Below are 25,925 nucleotides of genomic sequence, written 5' to 3' on the forward strand. Positions count from 1 at the left end.
AGAGCAATGTCGACCACACATGTACTTGTCTGACTACGCATGCTCCAACAGGGGTGAGAGGGGTGTTAAGTCCTCCAACTTATAATGCTGTCAAAAGCCATGCCAGCTGTGGAACTCCCCTGATTGGCTAAGATGCAAGCAGCCTTTCAGCAGGAAAATGCAGCCACCTGATTAGTTCAGCTGTCTGACAGCTATTTTATAAAGAGCTGTCAGACTGCCACTGTTGTTGTTGCTGGTTTGGGAGTTGTCTTGCCCTTTGCATTGTTAGCTGTTACAATAAAAATTGTTTGTTACTGCAACCTGCCTCGCCTTAGTTCCTGCCTGCCTAGTTCTCCATACAGAGCAATTTCATTCTAGCTGAACTGGAAATAAGAAAAAAAGTCAGTCAAGCTGATTTTAGTTGAATTTGTAAGGAAAGTCTCCCATCAGGAGACCTAAGCAAGATGCTAACAACTTTAGAACTGTTGTCTAAAAGATTTCCAGTCAGATAATGAAATCTTTGATTTAATTGCATCTAATGGTAATGTGAATATATCACTGCTGCTAGACTAACAAATGTTTATCACTAAGTTATCTCAAAGGACAGGCAATGAAAGGTTTGATTTTCCCTTCATGACCATTGAAGTTTTTTTGTTTTTTTTAAAGGAGACAAAGATTATTATAATAATTCACCCACATACAAACTTGCTAGGATCCCTGATAACAACAATCAGTTTAACAAAGCACTTCCATAAAGATTAGAAAAGAACCAAAATTGGAACAAGTAAATTTCCGTAAATAGTAAAAATAATCTTACCTTTGCAATTGACACAGCAAAAGAATACATACAATAAAAATTGTTATTTTTTTTAATTATTATTATTTAAGTATTTTTATTAGTAAAAGAAAAATACAACAACCAATAACTGGTAAAAGACAATACAACATCCACTGTTTCGCTTTACAATTGACTGTGTTTCAAGACATTCCCATAATATCAAAATCATTATAGACCTCAAAGGTTAGGTATCTTCTTCCCTCCCTCCCTCTTTCCTTCCCTTGTTTCTTCTTTCCCACTCCCCTTCCTTCCCTCCCTCCTTCTCTCCTTCCCTCCTTCCTTCCTTCCCTCCTTTCTTTTCCTTTCCTCCTTTCCTTCCCCTTCCCTTTCCTCTCTTCTTCCCCCCTCCTTCTCTCATATCTTCCCTCCCTCCTTTCCTCCTACCCTCCTTCCTTTCTCTTTTCTTAAGTTCCCTCCTTTCTTCCCTCCTTCCCTCCTTCCTATCTACTCTCCTTCTCTCCTTCCTTCCCTCCCTCTTTCCCTCCTTGCTTCCCTACCTTCTTCCCTTCCTCCTTCCTATCCCACTTTCTTCTCTTTCTTCTCTCCTTCCTTCTTTCCACCTCTCCCTTCCCTTCTCTCCTTTCTCTTCCTTCTTTTTAACCTCCCCCCTTCTTCTGCCTTTCCCTTTTTCCTGTTCCTCTCCTTTCTCCTCTCCATCCTGTCTTTCCTACTACCCCTCCCTCCCTCCAATCTAACCTTTGTTGCATTTACATATTTTCCTCTACTGAGGACAACCCGGTTCTCTTTCCTTTCCTTATTTAAAAAAGGCAAGCTTTACAAGATGCAAGATGAAGAATTATTTTCATCTCCCATTGCTCACCTCGCCTTACCTAGAGTAAAACTTGGTTGCTAATTCCATGCAGGTAGTTGTAACGGATTACCTATCAGCTTTTCAAGTTTTCCTGACGTCATGGTCTAGCAGAGTTGGTCAACAGTGAACCCTCACCTCTAATACTTTTCTCCTCTCACTTATCTCTCAGTTTTTGTATGTTATTCATTAGGATTGTTGCTTGAATCGTGTTAAGTTAGTCAGCTATCTCCTTTTATGTCTAAGTCTTCACTGTCTTATCAAGCCATTTGTACAATTTCTCCCAGACTTTATAAAAGTCTGTATCTTCTTTATCGTTAATCCGCATCGTCAATTTGTTCATTTCTGCTAATTCTAAGATTTTATTCATCACCATAGTGCTGGTGGGGGCATTTTCACTCTTCCAGCACTGTGCGTAAGCAATCCTTGCCGCTGTCAAAATATGGACGAGAAGGTATTGACTAATTTTACATATTTTTTGATCTGTTATCCCTAATAGGAAGGTTTCTGGGTTAAGACATAATTTCATTGACAAGATTCCGTTCAGCCATCTTAGTATTTGCTTCCAATACGTTTTGGCAACTGGACACGTCCACCACATGTGGTAGTACATGCCCAGCGTTGTTTTACATTTCCAACATTTGGCCGATACTTTTGGGGAGATTTTTGCCAGTCTTGTCGGAGGAAGATGCCAGCGGTAGAACATTTTGTATATATTTTCTTTATAGGCTGTCGATTTTGTCAATTTCAAATTCCACTCCCAAACCCTTTCCCAATCATCTAGATCTATCATGTGGCCGATATTTTGGGCCCAGGTTACCATGACTTCTTTTACTCTTTCTGCTTCCATTTTTCGGATCAGGAAGCAGTTGTATAATTTCGAGATTACTTTCTCATCTGGTCCAATTAAAATTTTGTCCAGTTCCTGGTCCTTGTTCTGGAAGCCAAATTGTGCTAAGTCTAATCTATGTTTGTTTTGAATTTGAAGGTATGGCCACCAATCAATGTTTATTCCCCTTTCAGCCAAATTTTCCCTAGGGTTTAATCTATTTTGATCATCTAGCAACTGTTGGTAAATAATAATTTTATCAAAGTTTATCAAATTCGGATATATCAGGGCTTCCGTTGGAGATATCCATTTGGGAAGTTGGGTGTAAAATTTCCTTCTGATTTCCAGCCAGTTCTTGATTAATACCCCTCTTAAATGGTGTCTACTAAAATAATTGTGGACTTTATTTCCCTCGCACCATAGGTAGTTGTGCCACCCATATTGCAAGTCATGGCCCTCTATCGTTAAGATTCTCTTGTTGGCTAACATTACCCACTCTTTTGTCCACATAGTTATTGCTGCTTGATGATATGTTTTCCACTCCGGTAGGCCCATTCCCCCTTGTGTTCTTTTATCCTGAAGATGTTTATATTTTATCCTGGGCTTTTTACCATTCCATACAAAATTTCGTACCATTTTGTCTAAATCATTATAGAATTTTTCCCCTAATTTGACCGGTGCCGTTTGAAATAGATAAAGGATTTTTGGCAAAACATTCATCTTGATTACTGCGACTCTTCCCATCAATGATATTTGTAGTTTCGACCAGTTTTTAAAGTCTTTTTGGATATTTTGTAATAGTTTATCGTAATTATCTTCTTTTATGGAAGAGCATTTCGCAGTCAGCCAGATCCCTAAGTATTTAATTTTTTTGGTTACCTTTATTTCCATTATTTTTTCTAGTTCGCCAATCTGATTTTTGGGAACGTTCTTTATAATCATTTTAGTTTTTTCCTTATTTATTTTTAATCCGGCCACGCGCCCAAAGTTCTCAATATCCTTCATCAAATACGGTCCTGAAGTTAGTGGATCTTCCACAATAAAAACCATGTCGTCCGCGAAGGCCTGCATTTTATATTGTTCTTTTTTTATAGTCAACCCCCTAATTTCCTGGTTTAATCTTATCCGACTTAGGAGAACTTCTAAGGACATGATAAATAGTAATGGGGAGAGCGGACACCCTTGTCTAACACCTTTTCCAATTTGTACCCTCTCTGTTAATTCTCCATTGATTATGATGTTTGCAGATTGCTGTGAATATATAGCTTCTATGATCTTTATAAAATTATCACCAAATTTCATCATTTTCAATTGTGTAATTAAGAAGTTCCAATCTAAATTGTCAAAGGCTTTCTGGGCATCAACAAAAATTAAAGCTACTTGTTTCTCGGATCTTGTTTCGTAGAATTCCAAGGTATTGATTATCATTCTTGTATTATACCGAATATGTCTCTTTGGAAGAAAGCCGTTTTGATCCGAATGGATACTTTGGTTTAATATTATTTTTAGCCTTTCCGCCAATATTGATGTAAACATTTTGTAATCTGCGTTTAACAGAGATATAGGTCTATAGTTCTGAATCTTGCTACTATCCGCCTCTTCCTTTGGTATTGGGGTGATATAAGCTTCCTCCCATGATTTTGGGACCTTACCATTTTGTAATGCCTCATTGAATAGTTCTAATAATTTATCTTCTACGACGTTTTGAAGTTTTTTGTATATTTCCGACGGAAGCCCATCTGGACCAGGAGTTTTGTTATTTTTTTGTTTTTGAATGGCCTTTTTCAGTTCTTCTTGTGTGATTTCCTTATCAAGCATTTCTCTCATCTCCTCCGACAAGACTGGCAGTTTCTGCTTTATTAGGTATTTTCTAGTGTCTTGTTTATTGATTTCGTCCGGTTTATATAATTTCTTATAGTAATTCTGTACAATCTTTTTCTTTTCCCCTATTTCCTGTTTCAAATTCCCCTCCTCGTCACATAATTGTTTAATAATTCTTTTGACCTCCTCTTTTCTTATTTTGTGGGCCAGCCATCTCCCAGTTTTATTTGCATGCTCAAAATAGTTCTGTTTCATTCTCTTAATATTTTGTGCTACTTCCTCTTGCGAGATCAAATTTATTTGGTGTTTGATTAACTCTCCTCTTTCCCTGTATCTGCTATTGTCTGGGTTTTTCTGAATCAGCAATTCTGTCTCTCTTAATTCTTTGTTCAATGCATTAAGTTTTCCCCTATACATTTTGTTTCTTCTTATTAGATAGGCTATTGATATTCCCCTCACAACTGCCTTCATCGTGTCCCAGACGTTTTGTATTGAGGTCTGCTCTTTGCCATTTTCTTTGAAAAAGTGGCCCAGTTCCTTTTCTATTTGTTGTACAAATTGCTTCTCTTGTAATATGTTCTGGTTTAATGTCCACCTAGCTTTTGTCCTTGATTTCCCTTTCCATTGCCATAAGACTGGGTGATGGTCGGCCCACTTGTTCGTTGTTATTTCAATGTTTACAGTATCCATGAGTAGTTCCGGGTTTGACCAGACCATATCGATACGGGACCATGAATTATGTGGTTGAGAATAAAACGTGTACTGTTGTATCTTGTCATTCATTGTTCGCCAGACATCATAAAGATCTAATTCCTTCACCATATTTGCATAGGGAGTCAGTAATTTCCTTCTTTTACTTTTCTTGTGTGTCCCCTTATAGTCCATTTTACCGTCTACTATTGCTTTGAAATCCCCTAGAATACATATATTTTGCCACTTTATTTAATTTATCCTCTTATATAGATTTACATAAAATCTTTCTTGTTTTTGGTTTGGAGCATAAATTCCAACTAGTAATTTTTTTTCCCCACCATTCATTATCTCCACCATTAATACTCTACCCTCCTTGTCTGCATATATTAATTTGGGGTTCAACCATTCCTTTATATACATCACAATTCCCCTTTTTCTAGTTTGTGCTGACGAGCAAAAAGTTTTACCTAATTTTGGACAATTTAACAGAATGTTATATTTCTCTTTAATATGGGTTTCCTGAAGACAAGTTAGATTACATCTAACTTTTGTTTCATTAGATCCAACAGTACACGTTTTCTTTTGGAAGTTATGTTAAGACCATTTATATTAGCTGACATTAGATTCGTTTCCCATTCCCCTGTTTCTTTACATATTGTTCGCTTTGCTGGCACCTTTAGACCGTGTCTCAATTGGTGACCTTGCTCTTGAATCTTCTCTGCCATATCTCTCTCGCTCCCTGACCTCTCCCGTCTCTCGCCCCTCCCGCTGAGTTGCAGTTATAGAGTCCTCCTGTCTTAAGGTTCCTTCCTTGTTAAACCTCTCTTCATCTGCTAGTAAGAGCTCCTGGAATTCTTGAGCTTTCTCCAAAGTGTCTATCCGGTATTTCTTTTCCCTCCATGTTATTAACAATCCCTCTGGAAGAAGCCATCGAAACTGGATTCTGTGTCTGTTTAAATGTGAGGAGAGGAAGTTGTATTTCCTTCTCTTCTCTCTGACTCTCCGGGGAATCTGCTTTAAAATGAGGATTTCTTTACCCTTATACGTTAGAGAGTCCCCTCTTATTGTGTTTAGAATGTCCTCTCTTAGTTGTCTTCTCAACACCCTCACATGTATCTCCCTCGGAAGTCGATGGCGCCTCGCGAAGCTTGTATTAATTCTATAGACTTCGTCCAGTTCGTTAATGACCTCGTTTTTCGGCCTGTCAAGGACTAGTCCCAGAATTTCTCCAATCAGCTCCCGGAGGTCTTCATCTTTTGTTTCCTCCACGTTTTGTAATCTCAGATAGTATTCTGATCGCTCTATTTCTAGGCGAAGGATGGCCTCCTCCAGGTTTGAGTTTATAGATTCCAGTTTATCCTCTACTTTGTCTATCCTTTTTTCCGCTACTCCCGTTCTCTCCTTAACATTTTGAATTTCCTGTTCATTTTTCGACAGCGCTGCTTGTATCGCCCCTATACGCTCCTCAATCTTTCCCATATTATTCTTAACTTCATGCATTTCATTCTTTACTCCCTCCAGACCTTTGGTAACATTTTCGCTCATCTTCAGTATTGCCTCCTGTAAAGAGTCCATTGTTACCTCCTGGCCTTGTGGAGTTGGGGCTGTCTTGTCTCCCATTTGCCTGCCCTCAGGAGACTTTTCCCTTACCGGGGTAGATAAAGGCGTTTGCTTTTTACTCCCTTTGGTTAAGGTTACTGTTCTCATTGCCATTTATGTTTATGTTTATTCAATTCTCCCCCTTTAAACTGTAAACTTGGTACCTTTTAGTTACCGCTTGAGTAATTATACAATGCCCGGAGGATATGCAGGGTAAGTAAATTAGAGCAGGGCTATACAACATAGAATCAATTAATTCTGCAATATCTGGGAGGCATTTACTAGCTAAGGGGGAAAAGTTTCAGTGTGAAGAGAGAAGAGACAGGAGAGGCCGGTTTCTGAAAGTACTTTAGAGCTCACCCATCAATCACTTCCTGTTGTCAGTATAATGTTGTCCTTCTGTTGTCTCTGGCTGTAATATAACACTGCGCTCTCAAATTTTTAGGGCTGGTTCAAACCCTCGTCGCTCATAGGCTTTTTCCCCTTTTTCCCATGAGGGGGGCAGATCCAACTGACTGTCTTTCTCTCCTCCGTCTCGTCCTCCGTTAAACCTCCTGGTTTAAGTAATTTAAATAATCCAAAGTCTCGGTCTTTCTCTATCCGCTCCGTCACTCGGCTCTCTCAAATCTTTCCTGTTCATCTTTACTAGCCGCTTCAACCAAATGCGCCCACACACGTATCTGTACTTATTGCAGTTAAGTTGTTTATCTCTTCAGATTTAGGCTTTTAAGTCAAGATCTTACATTTGCCGTCATCCAATCCGCAAAGTTCCCTGCAGCTGTCTTTCCCTTCCTTGTTGAAGGCTGGCAGTCACGTCTTCTGGTCGGCCATTAATCAGCCGACCTCTTTTGCACGCACTCTGAGGGAGCTTCTCGCTTCGTGGGGGGAGATCGCCTTTCTCCCTCCACTGCTCCGACGCTTCCCCTCTCCACAGGTCCTCGCAACTCGAAGGGACCTTGCCTACTGCGGCCACGCTCGTGCAAAGACCGGGCAAACCGAGCAGAGGCTCTGTCGGCAGCCCCGCACTATAGCAAGTCATAACTTATTAGAAATGTTATTTCTAATATTCAGGCAGAGGGTGAGAATCTTGCATAAAATGTTCTTTGATTGTTATACAAAAAGGGGAAAGAACATATGGCATTCACCAATTGGATGCCCATTTAGTGAAAAATGGTGAGGTTTCAGTAGGTTATTTTACAGAAAAGTATGGTACACACAAAAATTATATTCTTTTAGTGGTCAAACTGTAATGACTAATAACATAGTAAAATAAATGACCACCGCCATTTGTTGCTACATCTGAATGGTGAATTTTAATTCATTGTAGAATCCCAAACAACCATGTACACTTTTGGAAACTATAGGCAAATAATATTTCTATCAATTTTATAAAAAGATCTAGGGAATTAAAGAAGTAGTAAGAATGAAAATCAGCATAATATAAGGAAGGGATAATATAAATCATTTTAAAAATTAGGATCTCAGGTTCAGGCTAGGGATATTTATATCAAGGTATCTATCAGAGCACTGCACTTATATCTATTAATCAATTACCTTTGCTTCATGTATAAAATATTTTTAAAGAACTTGGTAGATAGAGCAATGATAAAATCCTACATTACACACAGTTGAACATTAAATGAGCCTAATGTACATTGTATTCCCCCTCACCAAAAAAATCATAGATGCATTTTCCCAAAGGATACATATCTATTTATTCTGGTTTTCCTTTCTTTGAGAAAAGTAATAATGTTGAGCTGAAAGACAATTCAATCAAAAATATATTAAATATCCCATAGATAGGTATTTCATATAAGTACTATTCATTTTGTAAATATATTATGGTTCTTATATTGTTAATGTGATTTTAAATAATTTTTATTTTAGAATCAATTTAGATTCTATCCATCCATCTATCATCTATCATCTATGAATCATCTATCATCTATCTGCCTGTCTGCCTGTCTGCCTGTCTGCCTGCCTGCCTGTGTGCCGGTCTGCTGGTCTGCCTGTCTGCCTATCTATCTATCTCTATATGGAAAGGTATCATGAAAGTACTCTTCAAGTGGGACAGTTTTAGATTAAGAAATATGAGCAGTTCTGGAGGTTTGAAACTCTTACTATAACCACAACAGATTATTCATAATATATTTTTCTATATGAACTTATAAAGCTACACTATAGCAAGTCATAACTTATTGACTCCATCCAGTGTTAATTCGAAGGGCTGTTAGATAAAAAACTGCAACCTGAAATACTTTCACTGGAGATAACAATACTGCAATCACTGCTAGCTCTTTCCCCTGACTAAGATAACCCTCCTGTGATAAAGCAATTGAACCATGCATAATATTATGTATTTAATTTAGTTGCCGGAATAACCTCAGACCACCACCACCATCAAGAAAATGAATTGGATAAGGAACATTTCATACTTAATAAGATATTTCCCATAAATGATATACCTTTATTCTCATGATTATTGGAATATCTGGCACCATTCCTAATAAAATAAGCATTATAAGGAAGAAAATTATGACCTACTATATCTATTTAAGTTGCCATGTCTCCAGGGAAACTAGTGCAGACTCTATAAAATAAACTTAATGAAAATAATATATTTGGCCAAATAGAATGATAAGTTTTGAAGCCCCCGTGACTGTGAAAACCATCTCTCTCAAAGAATAGAACTATGATTGAAATTGAGATGCAAGAAAATTGCTTCAGAGAATAAATACTTCAAAATAAAAACATAATAATATTTTCAAACTGATAGATTATTTGTCTTATTCTTATAATGCAATTCTCTGCTATGTGTTGTGCAATCTAAGGGCCACCCAAATGGCCATGGTTTTTATATACTTACACAATCATGTCAATTACCAACAAGAGGAGAAGTAAAATGCTGTTTTAGCTATAGATGCAATTGCCCACTGTTTTCAGAACATTTATGTAAAGAAAGCATATGCACCACACAAACTCATAGGAACAAGGCTGGCTGAGCACATGATGACAGAAATGGAACAAGTGCATGTTGAGTTGCATTTTAATTTTTCGGAAGCAGAAAAGGTATAATAAACAATCTTGGAGACCATCAGTCTCAAATGTTTCAGGGTAGCTCATCGGGAAAACAAAAGCAGATGGAAAATGGAGCAATATTTTAGTGTCCATTTTATGAAAATTCAAGAGTTGTGGCAGTTTTGAGAAGTTAGAAAAGACAAATGTAAAGCAATTTAGTGGACTCCACAAAAGCAGTGAATAAGTAAAAAGAGACAGTATTCACACAAAGCTGATTCTGGAAAGTAATGACAGATAGAAGGTATCAAAGTTGGAGGAAGATAATTCTAATTAAGTCTGTCAGGAAGTTCATCCTGGAACATGTGAAATAATTTTCTGGCAAACTACTTGTATGTGCAGTGGTTCCCAACCTTTTTTTGGCCATGCCCCACCTAAGCATCTCTAAAATCCTGATGCCTCCCTTGTGACATATAATTTTTACTTTACTCAAAAAGTGAACTCTATTCATGCGGAGGAAGCCTAAAAGGCCATTAACTTGGTTTAAACAAGGTTCAAATTGCCCCGATTAAAAATCAAATTGCCCCACATTGGGAACCACTGGTTTAGAGCAATTGAACTCAATGCCCAAACACTAGAAAAAAGATGCTGGAAATAGCAAAGAAGAAAGAATTTTGGAAGAAAGAAGGAAGATGATAGGAAGAGATAATAAAAAAAGTGTCAGAGTTAAGTAGAACAACTGCAAAAGAATATAGAAAGAGTTCACACGAGAAAGATAATAAAGAAAAAGTCAGAACAAAAGTGAATGGAAGAATTCATTGTTTGAGTAGATGCAAATTCAGAAAGAGAGAAACTCAAGGTCAAAAGTGTAAGTCTAACTATAAATATTCCATCAAAGATTCTTTTATTACATTTTCATTTTCCTTTATACAATCACTTAAATACTGTGCAGTTAAAAAAAAAGAAGCAATAAACAACTCATAACACTTCTATCCTACATACACCCTTCCTTCTACCCCTCCAACTTTCATTTCTCCCTTCCAACAATCCCCTCTTCTACTTCCCCTCCCCCTCAGCCATTCCTTTCTCCCCTTCCCACCATCTCACCCTCCTTACATTCCCTTCTCACTCCCTCTTAATTCCCCCCTCTTCTTTCCCTCTACACCTCGCTTCGGTGTATTTCTAGTATTCATTGGTCTATTTGTTTTGTACTAAAACAAAGGAAAAATAAAAGGAAAAGAAAGAAGAAAAGAAAAAAAGAAAAAAAAGCAACAGTATCCAAGTGCATTCATTGTTCTGAAAATTGAGTCTATACTTCCACCCTCCCCCCCACCCACCCCCTGAACCCCCCTCCCTGACCCCCTTCCGACTTCCCAGGTCCCATTCCCGGCATCGTTCTTTATCAAGCAAAGTCTGGAGTATATTGAAACCAAATAGATTAGAAGTTACAAAATAATAAAAAATAATAAAAAATAAAGAACAAAAAAGAAAAGAATAATAAAAAGAAAAAAAAGGGGGGGGAACCCCCCCAAGAAAGAGAAGTCAATATACTCTCTAACATTAAACTCAGCTTCTCATTATTTTTAAAATCTTAAACAATGTCTTTACCTGCTTCCGCATATAAATTCTACACCTCCCATCCTGCCTTTACCCGTGTCCGCATATATATTTTATCCTCATCCATTGCTCCTCTCATATTTACTCCACCCTCGTGTAGACTCTCCAGATAATCTTTCTTAACCTTGTATTCAAATAACGATTTATACAAAAATCAGCTTACATTCTGGATCAAGATAATCTAATTGAACTTTCACTACCCTTCCATCTACCCCACACACCCGACTCCATTCATCCCAAACCACAATCCAAGAAAACTATGATCTCCGCTCTCCTCGCCCCAAAGAATAGATCATGCGCAGTTTAAATTAAGATTCAAACAAGTCTTATATAAGTCCCATACAATATATGTCCAAATTCAGCACCGCTTCTTTCAGTCTCAATATCTCTTCATCGGTATACAGCTTTGTCATTTTATACCAGACAGGAGTCCTGAAATTTTATTCAAATTAAAAATTTAAGAAGTATTTTAAAGGCATAGCTGGATCTTTATTCTTTACTCTTCTGCCCTTCCGGAAAGGGAAAGCAACACCCTCCGCCTTGTAGCCACGTGTCCCGCTGCTTATCTTCTCCTTCTCCTTGTCTTTCTCCAAGTCCGGGTGAATCAGGAAGTCCCGCCTTCAGAGTTTTGTAGTAAAAATCTCGGGCTTCGCAAACAGAATTGAGACGATATTTTTGGTTCTCAAATGTGACTGTGATACCAGATGGCACTTCCCATTTATATTGTATCTGAGAATCTCTGAGTTTTTCAGTTAAGAAAGTGTAGTCTCTCCTTGCTCTTAATATTTGAGATGGTATTTCTTTAAAAACAATCAAGTCCTGTCCATCGATTCGCAGCCTGTTATTGTAGAACTTCTGTATTATCGCATTTCTGGATTCTCTTGTGGTGAAATATATAATTATGTCCCTTGGAAGCTGTCGTTGTTTTGCTACACACGAGTTCTGGCGATAAATTTTTTGAATCTGTCAATCAAAGTTAAATCCCGGACTTCCCACCGAACGTCTGAAAGCTTCAAAAAAGGTCTGTTTCAAATTCTCCTGTTCCTTTTCACGCAATCCTCTGACTCTTATTGCAAACGCAGTCTTATTGTAATTTATCATAACGAGTTGTTTTTGAGCATTTTCAACTTCCTGTTGTAACGTTTGAATTTTAGATGTCAAATTAGAATTAGTTTTTTCCAAAAGTTCCAATTTGTCCTCCATTTCAAAAACATAGCCTGTCATAACAGTCATAACTCTGATCGTATCTTCCCTTGTTTGAGCAATCTTGGCGTCCAGTTTATCATATAAGTCCGATAAAAGTTGTTTAATTTCCTGTCTGAACTCTTTAAGGGTTTCAAAAAGAAATTCTTGCGTTAAGAGATCTCCAGTAGAGGGTGTGGGAGGCAAGGGCAGCGATTTTGTAACAATTTCTTGAGATGTATTATTAAGGAAACGCTTAGACTGCTTCGATTTGGGAGCCATTATAAAAAAACGCACAAACAAACAAAGTCTCTGCTCCCCTCGGTTTTAAATGGGATACTATTTATAGACTTTTAACAGTTAATAAGGAGAAGTCTTCAGGAAAATAGAACTGATTGAGTGTGTCATATATCAAACGCAGAAGCTATAAAATCGCCATCTTGTAACGCAGCTGGATAAGAAAGCCTTTTACAAAATTGAAGCTGGTATTTTGAATAGTAATAAGAAAAAAATTTACAACTTCAAGTTAATATTTGGTTTTGAAGCCATTTCAAAATTTATCTGCCTACAGTTAATAAAACTCTATTGCCTGAGTATGCAGCTTTAAGTAAAGAGGCTGGGTTCCCCTTTTATTTTGAAGTTAAGGCTTGGCAAAACTTTCAGTGAGTAAACATTGTAACAAGACCGTTCAGCAGATTCATCACCATTTAACTTCCAGATAAGCAAAGTTAATGAAGGAGTAACATTCTTGTAGAAATAAAGCTAATTAAAAAGCTTCTGCTGGCCTATTGTGAAACCAAAACATATGATAAGCAATCTCTTTTGTTTTGAATTCTTGTGAATTCTTGTGAGGATTAGCAAAAAGTGTTCATTATTACCGGAGAAACCAGTCTGCTCGGCGCCATTTTAAAAGCCTCTAAGTAAATGATTTTTCGGAGGAGAAAAAGAAAAGAAGCTAAAATGTTGATAAACAATTATTGTGCACGGAAATGGATTCAGCTCGTGATAAGATTAAATCAAACAAAACTTTGAACTGAGTGGGGGAGACCTACTTTGTCCCGCACAAGGCAGTTTGAAGTTCCCAGCATGGACAGCCATTCTGCCTTGGGCTAGCCCCCCTTTCCCTGCAAGCACAAAAGCTGCAAAAATCGAAGAGCATTTGCCAGCAAAACAGTTTCTTCTTTCCTTCTTGCCTGAAGGATAAGAAAACCTGATAAGACGTCAGATGGAAGATCCTCTAAACAGGTACGTAGCCAGGAATTCGGAGGCAGCTGATTTTTTTGCTGCCACCACCAGCAGGCTCCTCCCAGGAAGTCCCTAACTATAAATATTAAGATATATTAGGGAAAAAAGTCTAGAACTAAAGTAGAACAAGTTTTAAAACTGTTAGGGTTTTAAATACAATTAGACTGAAACAGAGTTTAAATAGTGAGGATGTGAGTAAGAGGAAAACGTGACTTTTGCAGAAGTGAATTTAATATAAAACAGATTATAAAAACCTTGTCAATTAACAATTGCAATGTGTTTAAGACCATTGTTGGGACCTTATGAAATTGCTTGAAACTGTTCGATGTATGTGAGTTCAGCAATTTCTTGCTCAATTATGCTATTTTCCAAAATGGTCATTGTGGTCTGCTATAGAGTATCATTGGAGGTTAAAAGGGTCTGACATGACTTTGCCTTTGAGTCCTTGAAATAAAATTTGTAGGTTAATATTCCATTAAAAGAAACAAAACATAGTCAAGTAGATTCTTTGGATTTTCAGATATTCATTTTTCTTTTTCTTGGGAAAAGTAAACCACACATTGCTGAATAACTGCTGAATTTAGAACATGTTAATTAGTGAATCTAATTAGAGATGTTCATAATTCTGACAGCAATAGAAATAACTGGATCCATAGAATATTTGCAATGTGACTGATCTATATGCATTTCCTAGCACCCATTTTCTGTAATCTGAAACTAAGTGTAAAACTGTAAAAATGGATTGAAAAAAAGCTTAGTCTTCAGTGCCCAATTTCATATCAGCAGAAAGCAGTGGTGGCTAGGAGAGCCTTTACAGAGCTTTGTGTTGTTTGCTAGTTGCACCTGTTCCTGGATTGGATAGCTCACTCATTCCCTAGTCACCTCCTGTTTGGATTACTATAATGTACTCTACATGGGCTGTCCTTGAAGGGTATCCAGAAGCTAGTGCAGAATGATGGATTCCATGGAGTCATTGTGTTTAGATGGGTGTTCTCCTGTAATCTATTTCTATTATATTGTTTATTTTGTTTATTTTAAAAGAGTTTTAATAGTTGTAAACCTCTTATAGTCTCATTAGTGAAATGGGTGGCTAATGCTTAATGTTTAATACATTCCTAAGTAACTAACTAAATAACTAAATAAATAGTGCAGCCTTCACAGAGCAGTTAGCATACTTCTTTTTCTTATCTATTCATTATGACAATATATAAATAAAATTGTGTTTATTCTTAGCCTCTCTCGCCAACTTCAGTCATTCAGGTATCAACCTTTGTTAACATCAACAATGCAGTTCTGAGCCTGATTTGAGACTTGTCCACATCTATTACATGTATCTTTGTTTTTAGATCTCCAATAACCATTTTTGCTGCCCTATTTATATGCTTTAATTGCTCTGAATTTATTGAAATGCACTTTTTTTCTCATCTAAGATACCCATGAGAACATGAGAAAATCCCAAATTAGCCCAGGCCTACCTAGCCAGAGTTCTCTCTTACTTTACCATCGGCTGGAGCATCTAGAAAGCACATTCTTCTTTTCCATTACTGCTTCCAGTTACCTAGTATTTAAAGATGGACTGTCCCAATGCCTGAAAAATGTTCAATTAAATAGCCTTAAATTGAAGTATAGTCCAACCTTTCCATTAAATTTCTTCATTTTTCCACATTTTAATCTGGCTTTGAAAATGCTGAACTCACCCATGTCTATGGCCACTATTGATTTATTTTGATAAATTGTCAATTATAGGAGATTCAGTTAAAATGCAGCTAAGGACATTTAGTTTAGATTACTCCAAGTAATCTAATATTCCACAGCACATCCATTTGTTGATTTATCTGGGTTAGTGAAGAATGTATTTTTATTAATCTGAAGGGTAAGTTATTTGTACTACTGTATAATAATCACATTTGTCTATCTAACAATACAGAGAATGTGCTGTTAAAATATTAAAAACCAAAAACAAATTTTGAAATATCTTTTCATAAACTGCTATATCATAGCTGTGAACAATATTGAAATAAATGAACAATAATGATTCATTAGTATTTTGATTAAGCTGGATTGTATTCAAGGTAATTTAGCAATAAAGGTAATTTAGTAATAATTATGACAGTCAATCATTTACTAAAACAACAAAATGATGGATGAAATCTATTGGTAACATAATGAAATGAGATAGGAATGTGTTTGGTCCAAATTTTATTGACAGCTAGGTTATACTTTAAAAATTACCAGATTTACCTGCCAAATAGTCAATGCCAAATAGTCAATGAATCTCAGTAATAGCAAGATGTCATAGCAAGAACATTATATGTCTATCATACAAACCCATTTGAATATAGGGTTATCTATAATCAATCAATCATATAAACATCAATGTTAACCATTTCTTTCTTGGATTTTTCCAAGAACAGATTTTATGATTCTTTGGAACATGGATCCAGTAAACAAGTTCCATAAAAGCTGCATACACTATACCGTCATGCCAGCAAGATTTAAAAGTTTATTTTCCTATACAAAAGCATTCAAAAATCCTTAAAACCAGAAGGACAAAACAGTAAGAGCAGACACTTCATCCTGACTTTATATGGAGTCATGAAAAATGCCATTTAGAACCTTAGCCATCTGCTTTTGAATTTATGTCATATAAACAGCAGGAATGACACATGTGGATTTAGTAAGAGAAACTAAAATGCTGCTTACTTATTGAAAATAAATAAACTGTAATACCATATGCTTTTCTTCAATTTTTATGTAAAGTCTTTTTTTTCAAATCTTCCTAAAGTCTCCAACCAAAATACCAGCTTGTCAGCATCACCAGTAGACCTGATATGAAACAAGATCAGATCATCTAATTCTTTTTTATTGTTAGATTACATGAATAGAAGCTTGCAAGTCTGAATGTACTATTCTGCTCCCATTTCCTTTACCATTGGAAATTAGGAGCGGGTCTCTTCTGAGCTTCTTGTGCCAATCATTATCCAGAATGTGATGTCTTATTTGATCATTCCTAGAGTACCTCCCTGGACCCAGTCTCTAAGATTATTTCTGCATACTTATACACTGCACCTACATTTGTGAGCAAGTTCAATGCCATTTATAGATTCATTGAACATCTGATTGGTGGAAACTAAGAAATATAGCCTCTCTCTTGACTTAATTGGGTTCTACCTATGAAATTTGGAATAATTCTCATGATTTCATGACAGAAGAGGCATTTTTCTTAAGTAGAAGAAGTGAAAAGATACTGCCAAAGATAAAGAAACAGAAGAAAACCATCTGTATTTTAGAACAAACTAAAATAACTAAAAAGTGGAGAGAAAGAAAAGGTATTAAAGACAAAAATAGATTAATAGAGCAAAAAAGCAATATTACAACATCGTAAAGATACTATAACTAATCCTAGAAAAACAAGGAAAGTCTTCTAAAGGAATATTGAATTCAGAAGGAAGTTCCAATCTCAATTTGGTATGCTAAAAAACAATAATCAATAGATAATAACTGATTCAGTGAAGATTAAACAAGAGGAATCAACAGAAATATCATACAGTATTCATTTCTACATCTAAGCTACATTAGACAATATTCCTTACTTAACAAAATAACAGAATAACACAGTTGGAAAGGACCTTGTGGTCTTCTGGTCCAATCCATTGGTCAAGCAGGAAAGCCTTCAACATTTCAGAAAAATGGTTGTCCAGTTTCTTCCAGTGTTGTATCACTCACAATTTCTGGAAGCAAGTTGTTTCACTGTTTGGTAAAGAAATGCAGGGATGGGATCCTACCAGTTCACTACCGGTTCGCTGTGCACGCATGCACAGTTAAGAGAAAATTAAACATCCGCATTGAAAACAAGGAAAGGAGCAAGGAAAACATCTGAAGAGCAGCGATTCAATCTGCCTCCCCTGATCAGCTGGGCTTTATAAACAGGTTTGTATAATGCAGGGGCAGGTGAGGGGGTCCACTTATACAGAAACAGAGACCTGGTTCGCTCTCGGCTTGAAGTCAGAGCTACGAGTTTGGGCAAATTGGTCCGAATTGGGAGAATACCATCTCTGAAGAAATGTCATGTGTCCTTAGTTCTAGGTTTGTTCTCTCCTTGATTAGTTTCCATCCATTGCTTCTTGTTTTAAACAGAGAATTGCTGTTATAGTCAGTTCATGCTCTGAAAATACTAGTGTATTTTTATTGTGCAAGAAGAGGGTTTTCTTATTTTTACAAAAACTATTATAGTTAACTATATATATTCTTCACCAAACCTACACAGAATCCATCACTTCACATGTACAAAACTCACTCCATTTCATAGAAACAATAAAGAAACAAAACCTACAACCCAGCGACCTACTCGTGAGCTTCGATGTCATATCCCTCTTCACCCAAGTGCCTATAAAAGAAGCCTTGACAGCTATCCAGAAAAAATACAACCCCCCCCATAGCACATCCTGGACATGACCAACCACTGCCTCACCAACACACACACACACACACACACACGCACGCACGCACGCACACTAATTATATAAATAAATAACCAGGCATCTCTGGTCCTTGATCAAAAAAGAAATAATCCCTTTTTTAGACAAAAGACTGTATTTTGGATGATCAAAAGAGTAATTTAGCCAGCATGTGAAATTCACAGTTAATACACCAGACGTTAATGTTAAGACAGAATGATGCATAAGCAATGACTTTGGCTAGACCTAGCTGACACTCTTCATTGAAGTCCTGCTGTTGAAGCATCTGCTGCTTATTATTCTATTGCTAAATAGTCACTTGGGAAGCAGTGACTTAGTCAGAAGAATCAAATTACTCATTCAATTATACATGAACCCTAATGTCCTGTGGCAATATTGTAATAGTTCACTCAAGGCCCAGGAAATGGTATTTACATTATTCTGAATGGTCACAAATTGCTAGAGATTTAATCATATGTAGTCCACAATCATTTAGATTTCTAGCATTTGAATTGACATTTTTAGTTTCCACCAAATATGCATTTATATTAATGTGAGACCTCGATGGAACTGTTTCTAAACTATGAGGCTGAAATTAAGGATAATCATTAATGAAAGATGCTTATGCATGTACCACTAACAAAATGAAATTCAGTGTAGATTAAAGTTTTACACTTAGGTAAAAATAAACAGTATATTATAGGTATAGACTAGATGATAGATGAAACTTGGCTTAATACCAATAACTGTGAGAGGGATCTTGGAGTCCTGGTAGACAATCCCTTAAATATGAACCAACAGTGTGCAGCAGCTGTCTAGAAAGTTAATGCAATCCTAAACTGCATAAATAGAGGGATAGAATCAAAATCACATGAAGTTGTAATGCCACTTTACAAAGCCTTAGTAAGACCCACTTGGAATACTGCATCTAGTTCTGGTCACCACAATACAAAAAATATGTTGAGACTCTAGAAAGAGTGCAGAAAAGACCAATTAAATTTATTAGGGGGATTGTGACTAAAAGATATGAAGAATGGGTGCAGGAATTGGGTATGTCTATTCTAATGAAAAGAAGGGCTATGGAGGGGACATGATAGCACTGTTCCAATATTTGAAGGACTCTACAAAAATGAGGAGGTTAAACTATTTGCAAAGCAGCAAAAGGCAAGAAACTAAGGTTGGAAACTAACCAAGGAAAGAAGCAACCTAGAGAAATTTCCTAATTGTTAGAGAAATCCAATAGAATAGCTTACCTTCAGAAGTTGTGAGTGTTCCATCACTGAAGTCTTTCAGAAAGAGACTGGACAACCATTTGTCTGAAATGATATACCATATATACTCAAGTATAAGCCGAGTTTTTCAGCCCACTTTTTGGGCTGAAAAAAGCCACCTCGGCTTATACTCGAGTCAGTGAAAAATTTGCCCGAAATGGAGGAGAAAAAGGGGCGGGGCCATGCCGCTGGGTGACGCTCGTGAATGGCCCGGCGCCCCTGTGAGTTTCCCCTCCCTCTGTGTCAGTTTGCCACGCAGCGCGCACCGCACCATCCCCCCTCCTCACGTTCTAATGTAATGCAGGGCTGTCTTACGATTCCCCTTCCTCCCCCTCCTGCCGCTCTGCAACAATGTCCCACCTCCTCCTTGTTATGGCAAGCAGCCACATAGCGATGTCCCACCTCCTCTGGCACAGTGATCCAATGATAGGAATCACTGTGCCGTGTGTCATAGGAGGCGGGACATTGCTCCCGCGGCTGCACGGGACATCATTACCGGTAGCTGCTGCATTTCCCACCCTAGGCTTATACTCGAGTCAATAACTTTTCCAGTTTTTTGTGGTAAAATTAGGTGCCTCGGCTTATATTCGGGTCGGCCTATACTCGAGTATATACGGTATGTCTCCTGCTCAAGCAGGGGGTTGGATTAGAAGACCTCCAAAGTCCCTTCCAACTTTATTATTCTATGTTCTTCTTATCAATTATTGTCTAGTAACACCAGCTCTTAAACTACAAACTACATTGTTTCTAAAAACATTTATTCATTTACTCATGAATGATTGGGATAAAGAATATCTATAATGAATGAACAATAGGAGGAGAAAAGGTCCACTATAATTGCTTTTCTGCTTCTACGAAATCTGGCTGGTTCATATAAAAGGGGAAAAGTGATTTAGTGATTAAGAAATTAATATCTCCAAATTGATGTCCATCTTCAGGCTCTCCAGAATGATTTGTCTTTAATTTGCCTTTTGTTCTAAGACTATGCAAGAATTCTTTTTTCAAGATAAGATATGTCATTATTCCCACAGATATATCAAGACATACTGTGTAAAATATAGATATTCACTATCATACTTGAAATATTTTTCAACATTGCATGGCTCTCCCTACAACTATCATCCAGTGAAGATTCATATTTTGAATCAGTATAAGTTATTGGGATAAATAAATAATAAGCCATGTAGCATTACAATTCAAAACTTTATCAGCAATTTCATGCAACTTCACATTTTTTATTGTTTGCTCCACTGGTGGGATTCAAATAATTTAACAACTGGTTCTCTGCCCTAATGACCAGCTGGGTAGGTGTGGCTCAATGGCCATGTGACTGGGTGGGTGCGGTCAACTCAACATCACTCACGTCGATGGGCGCTTCACCTTTACTGTAACAATGTAATAAGGGTTAAGCAGAGAGGCAGTTTCTGTAAGCAGAGCAGTAAAAATTAGGCTAGAAACAACACCAGAATGTTTCCTTCCTGCCTTCCTTACAGGATTAGCCCTGTAAAGTGGAAAAAAACAAAAGGAGATTTCTTCCAACAACCGGTTTTCTGAACTGCTTAGAAAGTTAACAACCGGTTCTCCTGAATAGGTGCGAGCCGGCTGAATCCTACCACTGGTTTCCTCCCACAATGTTCCTTGAAGTAATAGAAAGAAAACTTTTCATGAAATACAAAGATTGGAAATTGTGAAAACAAGGAAATACTTCATTTTTATTAGCATTAGCAGAATTATGGAATACTTGAAGGTTAATAAAATCTTCTGTCTTCCTGTTACATAGAACTATCATTCAGTCATAATACAGTCAATATGAGATATTGATAAGAAGGATTGCCCAAAGGATTTTCACTAGCTTTTCTAGTTACTCAATATTTTAATTCTGTTTAACGGTTACATACCTGATTAATTTTAAGTTAGCAAGTGTGATCTACCTTATCCGTTCTCTTTATATGACAGTTTGTTATCAATGGCTCAATCTCAACTTGTTTTTCTAGTATTTTAAACACTTGACTGCCCAGTAACTTTGTTTTGTTTTGAAGTAACTTATCTGTTTCTTAACAAATGTATTTTGTTAATGAATGTTGTTAATTGGCTGAAAGCAGTGATTAAAATCTGCTGTCCTGAAAGGTGTGAATTAGCTATATCATTATATAGCCCTGTCTGGAAGACAATAATAATGTAACATCATGCAATGTATTGTGGGGTGTAGTGTGCCACTATTGTAGAACCATCTCAAGAAAATTCATGTAAGCTGTTTGTTTCTGTGAAAAGAACAATAAAAGAAATCAACTCACAAAAATGGTTTTCATCTTTCTATGGCAAAAATAATAAAAATAGTCTAAGTCTTGGAACAATAGATTGACAATCTTTGTCCTAATTAATGTATTCTAGATGTGTCTCATTACAAGTACCTAACTAATAGATTCACTAGCCATACTTATTTCTATTTGGCGGCAGTGACTTTTCAATTAACTGAGAATGTAATAGATTGTAGAAAACTGATTTAAGTAATTTTATTTTTTTTCTCAAGAAACTTATAGTGGTTTATATGGAATCTCATGTGATTTAGGAATCCCCAAATCACAGTAAAGTCTAAACATATAATCCTTTCTAAGTTTTTAAATGAAAGTAAGTTAGTAATGGGATATAGTGATGAATAGGATATTACAAACTTCATTATTTTTACTTTTATACATTATTTATACTTATTAGTCTGCCTATGCTATATTATTCTATACCAGTGGTTCCCAAACTATTTATTTATTTATTTATTTATTTATTACACTTATATACCGCTTCATAGGGCTTTCAGCCCTCTCTAAGCAGTTTACAGATTTTTAGCAAATTGAGTCAGCAAATTGCCCCCACAGTCTGGGTCCTCATTTCACCCACCTCGGAAGGATGGAAGGCTGAGTCAACCTTGAGCCAGTGAGATTTGAACTGCTGAACTGCAGATAACAGTCAGCTGAAGTGGCCTGCAGTACTGCACCCTAACCACTGCGCCACCTCGGCTCTTCCCCATTGGTGCTACAAACTGATCCTCAGTGCTCAGCACTCAGTGGTGGAATTCAAATTTTTTTACTACTGGTTCTGTGGGTGTGGCTTGGTGGGCGTGGCTGGTCCTGTGAAAGGGCGGTTTGCACTACAGAAGGAAGATAGTAACAGTAAAATTCAAAACTGTAACAATTAATTGCACATTTATTCAAAATCCAATTTAAAAACCTTTTTAGTTAATGTTAATTCAAAAAAATTGTTGAACATGATCCAGTGATACCAGGTTTTCAAAGTCTGATAGTCATTTATCAAGAACCTTAGTAACTAGTAACTTAGTAAACTCAGTAAAATTTAGTAACTACTTCACTGTTCTTAGTAGATGAAAATTCCTGTGTAGATATTGAAAGAAGTAATCTCAGTAAGGTATTATCACAAAGCACAAAACTGCAACAGATATCATTAAGATATCACAAACTTACACAAAAAGATGTTCTTGTAAGAAACCCAAAATGGATAATAAACACTTTTGTCTTTTATCTAAAGTTTTTCATCTTTAGATCAATGACCTTAATTATTTTTTCTCTCCCTCACAAACATACACATATACCAGTGGTGGGTTTCAAAAATTTTTAGAACCTATTCTGTACATGTGGCCTATTTTGTAGGCATGGCTTGGCGGTCATGTGACCGGTGGGAGTGGCGAACTTGTAAAATGTGATGAAACTCATTTAACAATGCTCTTGCTTAGCAACCAAAATTTTGGGCTCAATTGTGATCATAAGTTCTCTTTCTTTCCCTTCCTTCCTTCCTTCCTTCCTTCCTTCCTTCCTTCCTTCCTTCCTTCCTTCCTTCCTTCCTTCTTATATCTCTCTTTCATGCAGGCTTCTTGGAGGAGAGCATTAAGTTGCAGGTGCACCGATTCCAGACCTGCATTTTCCCTTGAAATTTGCTGTCCCAGCAACCCGAAGGGGACAATCTCCCAGCGGCATCTCAGGCACTCCCACCCTAGCTGCGAGGAGGTGAGGATGGCTGGGTGCAGTTTGGCACCTCCCGGCTCCCCTCATATCATCAAGGGGCCTCACTCACATGGCCTGCATGCTTCCAGCAGAAATGGAAAGCGCGGGGATCTTAATGTAGTAGGGCAGGGGAAGCTGGAGTGGGAGGTTAAATAAACAAATTTGGCTTCGCTTCCTTGTGCGGCAAGAGCGAAAGGTGCCTGAGACGCTCCTGGGAGAATGTCCCCTTTGGGTTGTCCCCTTACCGTCCCTCTGTCAACCCCCTTGCCTCTTAGCAACCCCCCTGCTGCCCTCCTTGCCTCTTAGTGCCCCCCATAAGTCATCCCACTGCCCCCCAGGTATCGCCCACTTTGGGAACCATTGTTCTATACCAACATTGCCTTTATCTTATTGCTGGTTTGGTTATATCCTTTATCATCAACAGCTGGTTTTGCTGATGGCTGCTCCATTCCCTTGAGTGCAAATTTCTCCTTTTTGCTTATCTAATACAATAGATTCTTCCTCTAACATATCCATGCTGTGGTACTATCAGTGTTTTCTTTCATAATTGGAAACCAGGTGTGGTGCAATGCATGGTTATACATTCTTTTGCTTGCCTCGGCCACATTAACTGAACAGGGTGTCAGACCTGGAAGCCATCTTTTGCCTTTTGGATTTCAGGCCTGCAACATTTTCTACTGTGGGAAAATGGGAGAGGGGATTAGACAGAGTGTGGGTGATATGTAGGTTAGGTTTAGGTTTATTGGTTTTGTATGCCACCCACTCCCGAAGGACTCCGGGCGGCTCACAATAAACAGGGGAGGGAATAAATAAGACAATACAAACAATTTTAAAATCCACAACAGTCACAATTAAGACAGGGCTGGGTGCTTTAACAGCCCCCAGCCTGCCGGAACAGCCAGGACTTAGTAGCTTTACGGAAGGCCGGGAGGGTAGTAAGGGTCCAGATCTCCATGGGGAGCTCATTCCAGAGGGCCAGAGCAGCAACAGAGAAGGCTCTCCCCCGGGGGGTCACCAGCCGGCATTGGCTGGCAGATGGAACCCGGAGAAGGCCAAGTCTGTGCGATCGAATTGGTCTTTGGGAGGTAATTGGCAGGAGGAGGTCTCTCAGGTACCCAGGTCCGATGCCATGTAGGGCGTTATAAGTAACAACTAGCACCTTGAAGCGAGTCCAGAGACCAATGGGCAGCCAGTGCAGCTCGCGGAGGATAGGTGTAACGTGGGTGTACCTAGGTGCACCCACAATTGCTCGCGCGGCTGCATTCTGGACTAGCTGAAGTCTTCGAACACTTTTCAAGGGCAGCCCCATGTAAAGCGCATTACAGTAGCCATAATTACATTCTTTCTCAGAAAATCAAGGTCGACTGGCCCTGCAGCTGTGATGAGATGACTGGGAGATAACTCCTGGTTTGGATGATACCTGATTGGATCATGTGATGGACATGTGGGTGTTGGACAGGATCTTGAACTTTTCCATTGGGTGGGGAAAATCTGGAAACTTTCAGATTCAGATTTTTCCTAGATGTGCCAATATGACATCTCCAATAAAATGGAACTTTGAGGAAACTCAAGCCGCGGAGTCTTCTTTTGTTGGGGGTGTTACTTGGAACCCCGACAGAGGGATTGCTTGGGTGCATGTGGGCCATGAGCAGCGGGTTGGACATGCCTGCTCTATAGGTTACCTTAAAAGCCAAGGAGAGAAAAATGAAAGGAAGGAAAAGCTCATATTGGCCACTGCAATGCTATGTATTTAAATATAGAATATAGAATAACTGTGTTGGAAGGAATCTTGGAGGTTTTCTAGTCTAACCCCCTTCTTAGGCAGCTTCAGACAAATGGTTATCCAACATGTTCTTAAAACCTTCCAGTGTTGGAGCATTATATATCTCAGAATGGTTCTTTGTGAGTTAATACTGTAACTTTTAATGTTGAAATCTGAAGTAATGTCATATATCATTCCAAACAGCTACTGTGTGTATGTGTGGGTGTTTACATATATATTTCTACATAGCTTAGTGGTATGAAAAATGTGTAATCTTAAAGTGTTGAATATTCAAACTCTGTTGAGCACTTCATTAGAAGTAAGTAATGCAAAGGAGCAAAAATAGACTTGTATAATTAAAACTCAAAGCGTCACCAGCAAAATTAGCTCATGCATCCAGATGTCAGTGTGACAGTGGTTTTCCCTCCAATCTAATGAACTTTAATGATTATTGCTAAATTGTGCAAAATAAATCACATAAATTACTGCAGATCAACAGCAGGATGAAAGTCCACAGTGGCACTACACTGTGCTCCTGTAAAAAGAATCAAACTCCATGTATATATAGATATGGTTTATTATTAATTTCTATTAATTCCAGCAAGTAAGAACTGAAAGTGAAGAAGTATTTTCATCTTTCTGCTTATTTTTTATTTCATTTGTTTTTTACACTCTTCCCCATTGCCTGCAATAGGATGAAACACTATTTTCCCCAGGAAGCTGGGAGCTGGTGGATGGAATATTATTTATTCCCCATTGACTGCAATATGATGTAAATATTATTTACATCAGGGAGCTA

The sequence above is a fragment of the Thamnophis elegans genome, chromosome 6, assembly GCF_009769535.1.
Source record: "Thamnophis elegans isolate rThaEle1 chromosome 6, rThaEle1.pri, whole genome shotgun sequence".
Lineage (NCBI taxonomy): Eukaryota > Metazoa > Chordata > Lepidosauria > Squamata > Colubridae > Thamnophis > Thamnophis elegans.